General features: G+C 46.6%; 2 protein-coding genes across 3 annotated transcripts in view; one reads left to right on the forward strand and one right to left on the reverse strand.

Moving 5' to 3' along the window:
- Window positions 1-8,574, reverse strand: part of imp3 (IMP U3 small nucleolar ribonucleoprotein 3) — a 28,442-nt gene extending 19,868 nt beyond the window's left edge. Inside the window, exon 1 of the mRNA XM_056292923.1 lies at window positions 8,463-8,574. The gene's annotated coding sequence lies outside the window, so the exon portion shown is untranslated. The remainder of the gene's footprint in view (window positions 1-8,462) is intronic.
- The window catches only part of slc35a3b (solute carrier family 35 member A3b), a 38,863-nt gene that overhangs the window by 14,921 nt on the left and 10,025 nt on the right, over window positions 1-13,917 (forward strand). The window lies entirely within an intron of this gene.

Genomic DNA, 13,917 nt, shown 5'->3' on the forward strand with positions numbered 1-13,917 from the left:
TTACAACTTCCAACGTAACGGGAACGCACCATGACTTGACAACAAATGCGACACCGGAAGCTGTCATGAGCCTGCGTTATGGTAGCTCATAAGTGAAAAATAAAAGCCCAGGGCAAGCGCGGGCCGCACTAACACTAAACTTTGATGTCAAGTAGAGGGCCACAAAATAACGTCCCGCGGGCCGCGAGTTTGAGACCCATGTTGTAAAATGTAGGACGATGCCTTTCTCATGCTTCAATGGAAGTCCCACATCTTGTTGTAAAGTGCTAAATTGACTGTTGAGAACCAAGTGGGCTTAGTTTCACAGCCAAATGGTAACTTCATCTGGTATGAATTTGTCTGTTTTTGCAAACAGCTTTCCATGTCTGAGAGTCTGCTCATGTTGTTCATGCTGAGTCTTGGAGTGGTTGAGAAGAGGAGGGACGGAGGTGTCAGTTGGGTTGATTGGACTTTTAATTAGAGAAGATGCCACAGAGCACATAGTGAGTGGTGGTGCCATTGGGGGAAAAACAGGCTTCCAATGTCTTGAAGTTAATGAATGTTTAAGAAAATGACGAACAAAAACTTCACGCCAAGCTTTCAATACCCTTGTGTGATTTCGTGATACCTTGTGTTGAGATATGACACCAGTGTATTTGTATGACTACTGTGTACTATTATTTTGTTTACGACTTTATCCACAAGTGGGCGGTGTTGCGCTTGCATGCGCGGATTGAGTACGTCACTGAGACGCTGTTCATTTTCTTCTTCTCCCAAAACGACCGAATAAACGGAGGCTGCATTTTTCCTCCAGCAGAAGTTGGGTAGTCAGTACGATTCTTTATAACGGTTTAATAATCCACTTCATCTGCGCAGCGATAGACATAAAATATTAGTCTAGTCTTCTAACAGGTTATGGGCCCAGATAACGTTGGATTATTTAGTAGTTTGATAAAAGAAGTACACGAAGTGTGATAACCTCGGATGGCGGGATGCGCGCAGGTTAGCACGGAGTAGCAAGTTAGCAAGTGTGAAGCTAGTTAGCATCGAGAGAGGCTATCGGGAAGCTAACGGAACGCTAAGCTAAGCTAACGCTACCTAGGGAGATGGAGCGGAAGAAGAGCAGGTGGCCCACATTCAACGGACAGGCCGATGAGTATGAACTGTGGGAAGAGCGAATGCTCTGTTGCATGCATGGTGTGGGGCTGAAAACCACCATTCTTACCGAGCCCGCGGGACCTTTGACAGCGGAAGAGCAGGCCCTAGACGAGGAGCGGAACGCGGACGCCTACTGCGCATTGGCGCCTTTATTGGACAACACAAGCTTGGGACTGATCTTCAGAGAAACGAAGAACAAAGGTAGAGAGAGTCTACGGGTGTTGCGGGAACATTACATTGGTAAGGGCAGACCCCGGATTGTCACTCTGTATGTAACATTGACCGGGCTAAAGAAAGCTGATAATGAGACGATAACCGAATTGGGGCTGCAACGATTAGTCGACATAATCGACGACGTCGATCATAAAAACTCGTCGACGCAGAATTTTAGCTTCGACGCGTCGTATAAAAACAATCAGAGCCAGTAACGTTAACTCAAAACCGCACAAATGTTCATTTGTAACTGCAATGCCCTATAGGAAGTGCTGGGGGCAGTATCGCTTCCATCGTCTGATATAACTGCATTTTGCATGAACGACGAAGAAAAGAAGAAAGCGTATGAACGATGGCGGAAAGGAGAGCGAATGAGGCTAATGAAGAGCAAAAACCAGCGAGACCGAGACTATCAAAAGTCTGGGAGTATTTCACAGATGACAAGCCAAAGAAGTCAGTTAAATGCAGAATATGCAAAGCCGAATTGGCATTCCACAGCAGCACTACGGCGATGCACGAGCATTTGAAACGCAAGCACCCTGAAGCCACGATGATTGCTACTTCGGATCATGGGTAAGTTTAGCTAGTTAGCCACAGTATCGTAATGTTTACGTTAGCTTAAGTTACATGTTGTAAAACAGAACGTCTCAAGGGTGATGCTTGCTAAGCGAACGCTATTTCAGTTATGTGGATTCTGCGTATCCACCAACGAGCTGTATGTAACATTAGCTAAACAGCACCAAGCTTGCAGCGTAGCACACTACAGCTTAGAGTTGTTTAGCTCCGTCATTTATCACCGAGTGTCGTGTTTTTGCAGACTGGAGTATTAACTAGCTAAGTTAAGTTTGCTAACGTTAGCTAAATGTTAACGAGTTCTAACATTCACTGACTGCAGTAACTTACTGCGCTATGGGCTCTAAGTTTCTTTTTTTTTCAGTTGAAAAAAATTGAACTTTTTGGGCTAAAACGCAGGCAAGACTGCAGAGACGGGGAACGTTAGCACCATCTAACATTAGCTAGCTATCTTACTTAGCTAGTCAATCTGCAGTCTGCAAAAACATGACACGGTACTAACGTGAGCTGTCTGTAGCCTAGACAGTCAACTAGCTTTCCCAGTGCGCTCTAATCAGCTGTAGCTTGTCGTAGCGTTAGCTAGTTAGACTGGGTTGGAGCATATCAATAATTCAGTTGTAAGATATTTATTCATTTAAATGGTTTAATTGGTATTAGTCAGTACACTAAGATAAACTGATACCATAGCCTACAAATTGTGATGATAATTAATACAGCTTTCTGTTTTGTTCTCTTTCTATTTTAGTACTAAGCAAAGGCGTGTGGATGAGTTCATCCTGAAGAGAGGCTCATGCACCCCTCAAATGGCTGGAGTCTTAACAGAGAGCATCCTCAACATGCTCGTCAATGACATGAGACCAATATCCATGGTTGAAGATGGGGGATTTAAGCAGATGGTCACCACATTCCATCCAGGTTACACCTTACCTTCCAGAACTCATTTTACTAAGCTTATGGAGGGAAAGTATGAAGCTACTTTTGGTAAGGTTAAAGATGCTCTTAAAGCAACCAAGAACAAGATTGCCCTGACAACTGATGCCTGGACCAGTGTCGCGACAGAGGCATATCTTGGCATCACCTGTCACTTTATAAGTGATGACTGGGAGCTCACTAGCTTCTGCCTTACAACCATGCCACTCGAAGAACGGCACACTGGACCCAACATTGCTGCATGGATTGAGCAGGCTGTGGAAAGGTTTGAGATCCCTCCAAGCAAGATTGTGGCAGTTGTTCATGACAATGGCTCCAATGTCGTACTGGCTGCAAACATCTTGCAGGAAAAACATGGGTGGGTGTCTATCCGCTGTGCAGGCCACACTTTACAGTTGGTGATCAATCGTGCACTGAAACACCCTCAGATCAGTAAAGCACTGGGAGCAGCGAGGTGTCTCGTCGAGCACTTTAAAAGGAGCAAACTGGCTTCAAGCAAGCTTAAGACAAAGCAGAAACAGATGGGGACCCCGGAACACAAACTTGTCCAAGATGTCTCTACCAGGTGGAACAGCACCTATTATATGGTGACTCGCATGCTGGAACAGAGATGGCCACTGACTGCGACTCTGTCTGACCCGGCAGTAACACAGAGAGGGAAACAATACCTAGACCTCAAAGCTGATCAGTGGACCCTGCTAGATCAACTGGCCAAAGCTCTCCAGGCCTTTGAATGTGCCACTGTCTACTTGAGTGGTGAAAGCTATGTGACAGCCCCCGCCCTGCCTCCACTAGTCAGAGGGCTTTTGAAGTCCACCCACACTGCCTATGAGACCCACGATTTCGAAAACTGAAATTCCTGACATCGGAGGAGAGGTTCAGTGTTCAGAATAAAGTACAATCTCTGGCCCTACAGTCCAAGGATGGGAGTACTTTGAATAACCAGCACACCAGTGGGAATGAAGAAGCCACAGCAGCATCAGCTGACAAGGATGCCACAGACTCAGCTGAGGGAACTACAAATAGGTCTGTTTCAGCTCTCGATTCACTGCTTGGATGTGACTCAACAGACAGTGACAGTGAGACCAATGATGAACAGGATGCGCGCAACCAAGCGATCAGTAATGAAGTGCTGATGTACTTCGGAGAGCAGCCCCTCTCAAAGACAGAAAGTCCCCTGTCTTGGTGGAAATTGAATGAGGCAAAGTATCCAACCCTTGCATCACAAGCCAAATCGTTTTTGTGTATTCCAGCTACCTCTACTCCCTCTGAGCGTCTCTTCTCAGCAGCTGGGAACATCGCCTCAAAGAAGAGAGCCAGCCTCACTCCAGAGCACGTCGACATGCTCACGTTCCTGCACTGCAATTTAAAGTGTTTATGAACTGCAGGAGATCAGAGTAAGACACACATATACACACACACAGCTCCTCTCACTCACACACAGCAAACAAAAGACCTACAGGTCTGTCCGAGCTGACTCATTCTCCCCTCCTGTTGGAGATGGTGGAGCCTAGTGAGTGGATCCACGTCCCCCTCCTGCACCAGGTTAACAGCCCCATCAGAACCGCGGTGCTGGGGCAGACGCTGCTATTTTGAGTTACTTTAAAACATTATTTGCACATGATCTTTACGTTTTGACTTGCACTTTAATTTGTATTATTTAATTTATTTATTTTGTTTTTATTATGATTGATAATGCATTACTTTCATTTGTATTATTTCATGTATTTATTCAGTTTTCATTATGATTGATGATGCATTTGATTAAACAAGTAGCTCCAAAACAATTTCCAAATTCAAATGTTTCATGAGTCATTATTTTAATTCGCTATGGGATCATGTTATGTTAAGGCAGAGAGACACAGGGCGACATTCACAAGTGTGCAGACTTAAGCGTGTGAGGTAAAACGTGCACTGGAGCCCGGAAGAGGATCCGCGCCCTCAGGAAGCAGAGATGGAGGGTGTGAAAGAGATAATCGTTAGATTAGTCGACTAATCGAAAAAATAATCGACAGATTAGTCGACTACCAAAATAATCGTTAGTTGCAGCCCTAAACCGAATACATTATCCGAGCTGAACAAATCATTACGGCTCTCAAAGGGGCGGGAGAAGCACCGACTGAGGGACTAATGATGGCCATGGTGATGAGGGGGTTACCCGAGAGATATAAGCCATTCACTCTAATGGTGACACATGGCGACAGTGAGTTGACATTGGGACAATTTAAGGCCAAATTGAGAAACTTTGAGGCGGCTGAAGATGTAGCTAATGCTACAGCATCGGACGAGACGTCCGAGAGGGTGATGAAGGCCCACGCAGCGCCTAAGAAAAAGCCAGTGAAACGCTTTGAGGGAGATGATGAACAAACGGTGTGCTGGCGATGCGGTGACAAAGGCCATCGGAAATCGGACTGTTCACGCAGCGTGTGGTGCAGCTTCTGCCGGGTCAAGGGTCACACGGACAAAGTGTGCAAGAAGAAGGACCGCGCTGATGGAGCCAGGTGTGCACGTGAGCAAGGTGGCGGCGGCGGTGGTGGTCACGGAGCAGGTCGAGGTCAGGGACCGGGGAATGCTGCGGAAGAAGAGGACTACATCTTCAGAGTGCAGGCTGGAGAGACCAGCTCAGCAGGACCAGGACGACGGCAACAGTTCAAACCAGGATTGATTGTGGACTGTGGGACTTCTTCCCACATAGTCAATGATAAGAAGTTCAAGAGCTTTGACGGCTCGTTCGAGCCAGAGAAACACTGCATGGAGCTGGCGGACGGTAAGCGCACCTTTGGTGTGGTGCAGGGCAGGGGAGATGCTACGGTATGTCTGCTCGACAGTGAGGGGTGACGGTGTAGAGTGACACTGCGGAACGCACTATATATTCCATCGTACCCCCAAGAGCTCTTCTCTGTGAAGTCTGCGACAGCACACGGAGCCAGTGTGTTCTTCGAAGAGGGCAGAGATGCCCTGATGTCACCGGATGGTACCAGGTTTGACATTTTTGTACAGGGGAAAATGTACTATTTGCAAACTGAATGTGTTGTTGAAAAGTGCCATGTGAGCCATGATATAGAAACTTGGCATGAGATAATGGGCCACTGCAACTATGACGATATCATAAAGCTACAGGATATCACTGATGGTGTGCATATAAAGGGTAAAGTGTGTAAACCTGACAAAGAGTGTGCAGTATGCATAGAAGGGACGTTTACCCAAAACAGGAACAGAAAATCTACAGACAAAGCCAAGACACCACTGGAGTTGGTAAACACTGATTTAGCCAGTCCTGTGGCAAACGAGTCCATTAATGGTTTCAGGTACATGCAATCATTTACAGATGTGTGCACAGGGGCAGTGTGTGTTTATTTCTTAAAAACAAAGAGTGACACAGTGCAAGCGACCGAGAAATTTCTGGCAGATGTAGCTCCCTATGGGACAGTGAAATGCATAAGGTCGGATAATGGAACTGAGTTTACAGGCAAGGAGTTTCAAACCCTGTTGAGATGGAACAAAATAAGACATGAGACGTCCTGCCCATACTCTCCCCATCAAAATGGCGTTGCAGAGAGAGAAGGACGCACACTATTCGAGATGGCAAGGTGTATGCTAATAGATAGTGGTCTACCAAAGAGCCTCTGGCATTATGCTGTACAGGAGGCAGCCCACACCAGAAACAGATGCTTCAACAAGCACACAGGCACTACGCCATACACGGCAATGACAGGAAAAAAGTGCAACATGGCTAGAATGCAAAAGTTCGGGACAGAATGCTATGCTTACCAGCAGGACAAGGGAAAGTTAGATTCTAGATGTGAGAGGGGGCGTTTTGTAGGACACGACAAGAACAGCCCGGCCTACCTAGTCTACTACCCTGACCAAGAGAAAATACAGAAACACAGACTAGTTAAGTTTGTACACAAGGCAACTAGTGAAAATGAGACTCAGACACCAGGTCTGCACCCAGAAGACTGGGTAAGAGAGAGAAAGTCTGTTGAGACAGCTGCAACTCAGCCTAGAGTACAGAAAAATGTACAGACTGACGGTACACAGTCAGCACCCGAGGATGATGACAAGGAGCACCCAAGGGTGACATCACAAGCCTCAGCTAGTGGGAGGTACCCCCAAAGGGAACGCAACCCTCCGATATACCTGATTGACTATAGTCAGGGCGACAGTGATGACAGCTCACTCACTACTATAGATTATGCATACAGGGCAGTGTGCGGTGTCCCTCTAACCTTTAAAGAGGCCATGGAATCGCCAGAATCAGAAAAGTGGTCCAGGGCAATGGACGAGGAAATGGAGTCTCTAAGAGACAACAAAACATTCACCCTTACGAAATTGCCAGAGGGCAAGAAAACAGTGGCAGGAAGGTGGGTGTATGCGATAAAGACAGATATAGACGGACACGACAAGTACAAGGCTAGATTTGTAGCAAAGGGATATAGCCAGAGAGCTGGGGTGGATTATGGGGAGACATTTTCGCCGACAGCCAACCTAACAAGTGTTCGAGTGCTTCTACAGAAGGCAGCTCAGTATGACTTGATTTTACACAAGATGGATGTAAAGACGGCCTATCTTCATGCCCCTATATACTATGACATATACATGGAACAACCTGAGGGTTATATTGAGAAGGGAGAAAAACTAGTGTGTAAACTAGAGAAGTCAATCTATGGCCTCAAGCAGTCTGGCCGCAATTGGAACTTACTGTTACACGAGTGTTTGACAGGTGATGATTTTACACAAAACCAATCAGACCATTGTGTGTACTCCAAGGAGTCAAAGGAAAGGATTTCATTGGTGTATTGCCCTACAGACGAAATGGTTGCGGATGTAATGACGAAGCCCACATCCAAGGTAAAACTGAAGACATTTGCTAAGGCAATGTTTGGTGTGTGAAATGTGAGTGGTATGGGTTATACCAAGTTTTTTTTTTGTTCTGTGAATATGAAAAGGTATACAGTAAGCTCATGATTCATAAGTGGGAGTGTTGAGATGTGACACCAGTGTATTTGTATGACTATGTGTTACTGTGTACTATTATTTTGTTTACGACTTTATCCACAAGTGGGCGGTGTTGCGCTTGCATGCGCGGATTGAGTACGTCACTGAGACGCTGTTCATTTTCTTCTTCTCCCAAAACGACCGAATAAACGGAGGCTGCATTTTTCCCTCCAGCAGAAGTTGGGTAGTCAGTACGATTCTTTATAACGGTTTAATAATCCACTTCATCTGCGCAGAGATAGACATAAAGTATTAGTCTAGTCTTCTAACACCTTGATATCTAAGACCGGTTTCAACGAGTCCCGGGGGGGGGGGGCATCCCACAACCCTGAGAGCAGGATAAGCGGTTTGGAAAATGGATAGATGGATGGGTGGAGTTTTTTGAAAGAACGCTGTTTGAGTTTGGGTTATGCCGTGGGAATTGCCTGCAAACACTCCAGACTCATGAAATTACACACAAAACATTTGACCGGTTATAGATTAACAGCTATTGCATACAGTATATTGGAGAGAAACACTTCAACACAGAAGTCAAAGGAGCCGTCTCCCTCTCTCCCCGAAGAGAGAGGACCTCAGCATCTTTATAGTTCAGCAAAACAAAGAAGTCTTACATGTTTGGCCCCTTGATGTTTAAAGACAATCAATCATTCCTGCACGCGATGGCGAGAACCAATTCTCGCAGGAGTCAACAGTACAACACAAGCGCAACACAAGCATTGTTTTCTTCAGAAACACGGGCAAATGGAAACACAAGACTTGGGGCCAATCGAAGATCTCCTCATATGACGTGTTGTATTTTAACACTAGCCAAAAAACCCGCTAACATCCGCCTTTGATCAATGCAACATTGACCACCAAAGGCGGATGTTAGCGGGTTTTTTTGCCTAGTGTGAAAGAGGTATATTTCCTGACACACGATGTGTCTCATGACTCAACCTCCTCTAAAAGATGCATCCAACCCACATAGCAACACAGGCATCAAGAAACAAATGCATGACGAATAAATGATGATTCTTAATGTTGGCTATAAATCTTTGGATGGCTGATATTCAAATATACACCCAAAACTTGCATGTTCTGTCACTAAAACATTTGCATCCGGGGAGTGCATAATATGTGATGAAATGGGTGACGGTTATGTTCACAGAGCAAATACGCTTGTTGCATAATGACCTTCATTTTCAAATATCTCATCTCATCTCATCTCATCTCATCTCATCTCATCATCAGCCGCTTCTCGCAATTTGTTTGGAGAAGTTTCTGAAAACAAAGCACAGTAACATGTAAACAAACAAATAACACAAACAATAAATAATAACGCCCCAGGGAGTAAAATCTCATCTCATCTCATCTCATCTTCAGCCACCTCTCTGGGGTCGGGTCGCGGTGGCAGCAAGCTAAGTACGTCCCTCTCCCCAGCATTTCCCTCCAGCTCCTTCTGGAGGATCCCAAGGTGTTCCTAGTCCAGATTGGACATGTAGTCCCTCCAGCGAGTTCTGGGTCTACCCCGGGGTCTCCTCCCAGTTGGACGTGCCCGGAAAACCTCCAAAGGAAGGCGCCTTAGAGGCATCCTAATCAGATGCCCGAACCACCTCAACCTGCTCCTATCAACGCGAAGGAGCAGCGGCTCTACTCCGAGCTCCCTCTGGATGTCCGAGCTCCTCACCTTATCTCTAAGGCTGAGCCCAGACACTCTATGGAGAAAACTCATTTCAGCCGCTTGTATCCACGATCTCACCCTTATGGTCACTACCCAAAGCTCATGACCATAGGTGAGGGTTGGAATGAAGATTGACTGGTAAATTGAGAGCTTTGCTTTCCGGCTCTGCTCCTTCTTCACCACAACGTCCGCATTACTGCTGATGCTGCACCAATCCGCCTGTCAATCTCCCGCTCCATCCTACCCTCACTCGTGAACAAGGCCCCAAGATACTTGAACTCCTTCACTTGAGACAGCAACTTATCCCCAACCCGGCGGGAGCAATCCACCATTTTCTGGTAGGGAACCATGGCCTCAGAATTGGAGGTGCTGACTCTCATCCCCGCCATTTCACAATCAGCTGCAAACCGCCCCAGTGCGCACTGAAGGTCATGTTCTGATGAAGCCAACAAAACCACATCATCTGTGAAGAGCAGCGATGCAATTCTGAGGTTTCCAAAACAGACACACTCCTCACCATGGCTGCGCCTTGAGATCCTGTCCATGAATATCACAAACAGAATCGGAGACAAGGGATGACCCTGGCAGAGTCTAACACCCACCGAAAACGTGTTTGACTTTGTGCCGAGAATGCGGGCACAGCTCTCACTTTGGTTATACAAGGACCGGCTTGTAGCAACTGTCCCGGTACCCCATACTCCCGCAGTACCCCCTACAGAGTGCCCCGAGGTACACTGTCGTAAGCCTTCTCCAAGTCCACAAAACACCTGTAGACTGGCTGGTCAAACTGCCATGCCTCCCTCAGCACTTCTACAAGGGTAAAGAGTTGGTCCATTGTTCCACAGCCAGGACAGAATCCACTGTTGCTCCTGAATCCGAGGTTCGACAATCGGTCAGAGCCGCCTTTCCAGCACCCTAGAGTAGACTTTCCCAGGGAGGCTGAGCAGTGTGATGCCCCAATAATTGTAGCACACCCTCCGGTCCCCTTTTCAATGATCCACGGCTGTCATAATGTGACGCTGACCATGCCATGAGCTCCTTACTTGGTTTTTAAATCATGGTAAGTAGTGGCAAAGACTGGTGTGCACGAGTGTCTTCAAAGACAGTGGTTGTGGTTAGTGACTCATAGTAGTTATAGTTAGAGAGTAACTCATAGTAGTTAAAGTATAGAGAAGGCCATGACTCATAGTGACTCATAATGACTCATAATTACCATGACTCATAATGACTCATAGTAGTTATAGTTAGAGAGTAACTCATAGTAGCTAAAGTATAGAGAAGGCCAGAAAGAGTTGCATTGTGTCTTTGTAGATTTAGAGAAAGCATAGCATACGACAGGGGGCCAAGAGAGAAGGTGTGGTATTGTATGAGGAAGTCGGGAGTTGCAGAGAAGTATGTAGGAGTGGTGCAGGATATATATGAGAGAATTGTGACAATGGTGAGGTGTGCGGTTGAAATGACAGATGGGTTCAAGGTGGAGGTGGGATTGCATCAAGGATCGGCTCTGAGCCCTTTCTTGTTTGCAATGGTGATGGACAGGTTGACGGACAAGATCAGGCAGGAGTCTCTATGGACGATGATGTTCGTGGATGACATTGTGATCTGTAGCAAGAGTAGGGTGCAGGTTGAGGAGAGTCTGGAGAGGTGGAGGTATGCACTGGAGAGAAGAGGAATGAAAGTCAGTAGGAGCAAGACGGAATACCTATGCGTGAATGAGAGGGAGGACAGTGGAATGGTCAGGATGCCAGGAGTAGGGGTGATGAAGGCATATGAGTTTAAATACTTGGGGTCAACTGTCCAAAGTAACGGGAAATGCAGTAGAGTGGTGAAGAAGAGAGTGCAGGCAGGGTGGAGTGGGTGGAGAAGAGTGTCAGGAGTGATTTGTAACAGAACGGTATCAGCAAGAGTGAAAGGGAAGGTCTACAAGATAGTAGTAAGACCAGCTATGTTATATGGTTTGGAGACATTGGCCCTGATGAAAAGACAGGAGGCGGAGCTGGAGGTGGCAGAGTTGAAGATGCTAAGATTTTCACTGGGAGGGGCGAAGAAGGACAGGATTAGGAACAATTACATTAGAGGGACCGCTCAAGTTGGACGGTTTGGAGACAAAGCAAGAGAGGCAAGATTGAGATGGCTTGGACATATGTAGAGGAGAGATGCTGGGTATATTGGGAGAAGGACACTGAATATGGCGCTGCCAGGGAGAGGAAAAGAGGAAGGCCAAAGAGGAGGTTTATGGATGTGGTGAGGGAAGACATGCAGGTGGCTGGTGTGACAGAGGAAGACGCAGAAGACAGGAAGAAATGGAAACGGATGATCCGCTGTGGCGACCCCTAACGGGAGTAGCCGAAAGTAATAGTAGTAGTAGTAGTAGTAGTAGTAGTTATAGTTAGAAATACGACAATAATTGACCTTGTTCAACCCCCAATAAAAAGAAGCCTGCATTATTTTGTGACACTTATCATTCAATATGTCGTCGTCGTCGTCGTTGGCGTCTCTAACGTCCGAGGATCCATCCCAAGAGATTAAGGTGTGTGCTTAAAACGAAGATGGCTTGGCAGTCCAAGGTGAGAATAGAAGAGGCTGGAACAGTGTGGACAGGGGATAGTAGGGGGTGGACCCATTCCTTCGGCTCTCTGTTCTTGGCGGATTTTTCGACAGCGGCGCTATTCTTCCGCATGCATTCGTTTGTCTGTTTCAGCCTTGACCAGCCAGGCAGGCAGCTCTCCAGTGATTTCGATTTTCTGCTACTTTTTCCCAGTTCTTAGGGTCGATGTTGAAGGTGATCCGTGTTCCTTGATACAGTCCTTGTAGCGTTTTTTTGGGAGCTCCTCTTTTTCTTTGACCTTCAGTCAGTTCGGAGTATAAAATTTGTTTCGGGAGTCTGTCGTTTTGCATCCTCTGGATGTGGCCAAGCCACCGCAGCTTGTGATGTTCAATTGTTGTCTCGATGGAAAGGAGATCGGCTCTTTCGGGTAACTTGATTGTTGGTGACTCGTTCTTGCCAGGAAATTCCCAGAATACTTCTCAGTTTTTGCTGGTGGAAGCGTTCTAGTTTATCGATTTGGTATTTGTAGAGGGTCCAGGCTTCACAACCGTACAGAAGGGTTGAAAGAACCACTGCACGGTAAACCATGATTTTGGTTGATGTCTTGAGATCACAATCATAGAAAACACGGTGAGAAAGTCGGCCAAAGGCAGTGTGGGCAGCTTTCAGTCGGTTGGTGATATCCGGTTCTAGACTGCATGTTTCTTCAAGGATACTTCCAAGGTACTGAAAGGATTGAACTTGTTATATAGGTTGGCCATGGATGGTGATTTGAAGCGGAACTCCTGGGGTATCCTGAGGCACAACAGCAAGCGTTTTGGTTTTCTTGATGTTCCCAGAAAAGTCAAAACTTTCATAGGCCTGAACAAAAGAGTTGATGATCGACTGAAGACCTTCTGGAGTCATGGCAGGAGAAGCATTATCATCGGCATATTGAAGCTAATGATGGCGTTGGTGGATGTCTTGTTCTTAGACTTCAAGCGCTGGAGATTGAACAGGCTGCCATCGAAGCGGTAACGGATGTTGACTTTACCGTCGATTGACCGATCTGTCTTCTGCAAGAGAGCAGCCAGGTTTAAGGAAAATAACGTAGGTGCTAGAACACAGCCTTGCTTTACTCCACAATCCATGGGGAAAGGCTCAGAAAGGGTTCCACAGAAACAGACACAGCCTTTCATGTCATCATGGAAGGTGCGAATCATCTGGATGAAGTGGTCAGGGCATCCAGATTTGGATAGCACATCTCACAAAGTGGCTCTCGGAAGAGAATCAAATGCTTTCTCAAGATCGAAAAAGATGAAAAACATTGTCTTCTGTTGTTCTCTTGCTTTCTCCATGAGCTGTCGTGCCGCAAAGATCATATCGGTGGTCCCTCTGTTGGATCGAAAACCGCCTTGGGATTCAGGGAGAGCTTCTTCGGCCAGGGTGGTGAGACGATTCAGAAGGATCAGCGACAGGATTTTCCCAGCTGTTGAGAGGAGGGAAATTCCTCTGTCCCCTTTTTTTGGAAAACAGTAATGATGTTTGCATTTCTGAAATCAGCTGGGGCGGTCCGGGTTTCCCAGATCTGCAGGATGATCTCGTACAGTCGCTTCTGAAGAGGTAGTCCTCCGCACTTGTACAGTTCTGCAGGGATTCCGTCGGGACCAGCCACTTTGTTGTTGCGCATGTGAGCGATCGCTGTTTGAAGCTCCTTGGTGGATGAGGTGCAGACATCCACGGTTTTTGCGGTAGAGTAGATAAGCCATCAAGGAAGTCCGGAGATGCTCGTGATGGTTTGTAGAGGAGCTGGTGGAAGTGCTTTTTCCGTCGTAGGCGGATGGCTACGTCGTCCCTCAGAATTGTTACGTTGTCCTCT

The sequence above is a fragment of the Lampris incognitus genome, chromosome 14 (genome assembly GCF_029633865.1).
Source record: "Lampris incognitus isolate fLamInc1 chromosome 14, fLamInc1.hap2, whole genome shotgun sequence".
NCBI classification, from domain to species: Eukaryota; Metazoa; Chordata; class Actinopteri; order Lampriformes; family Lampridae; genus Lampris; species Lampris incognitus.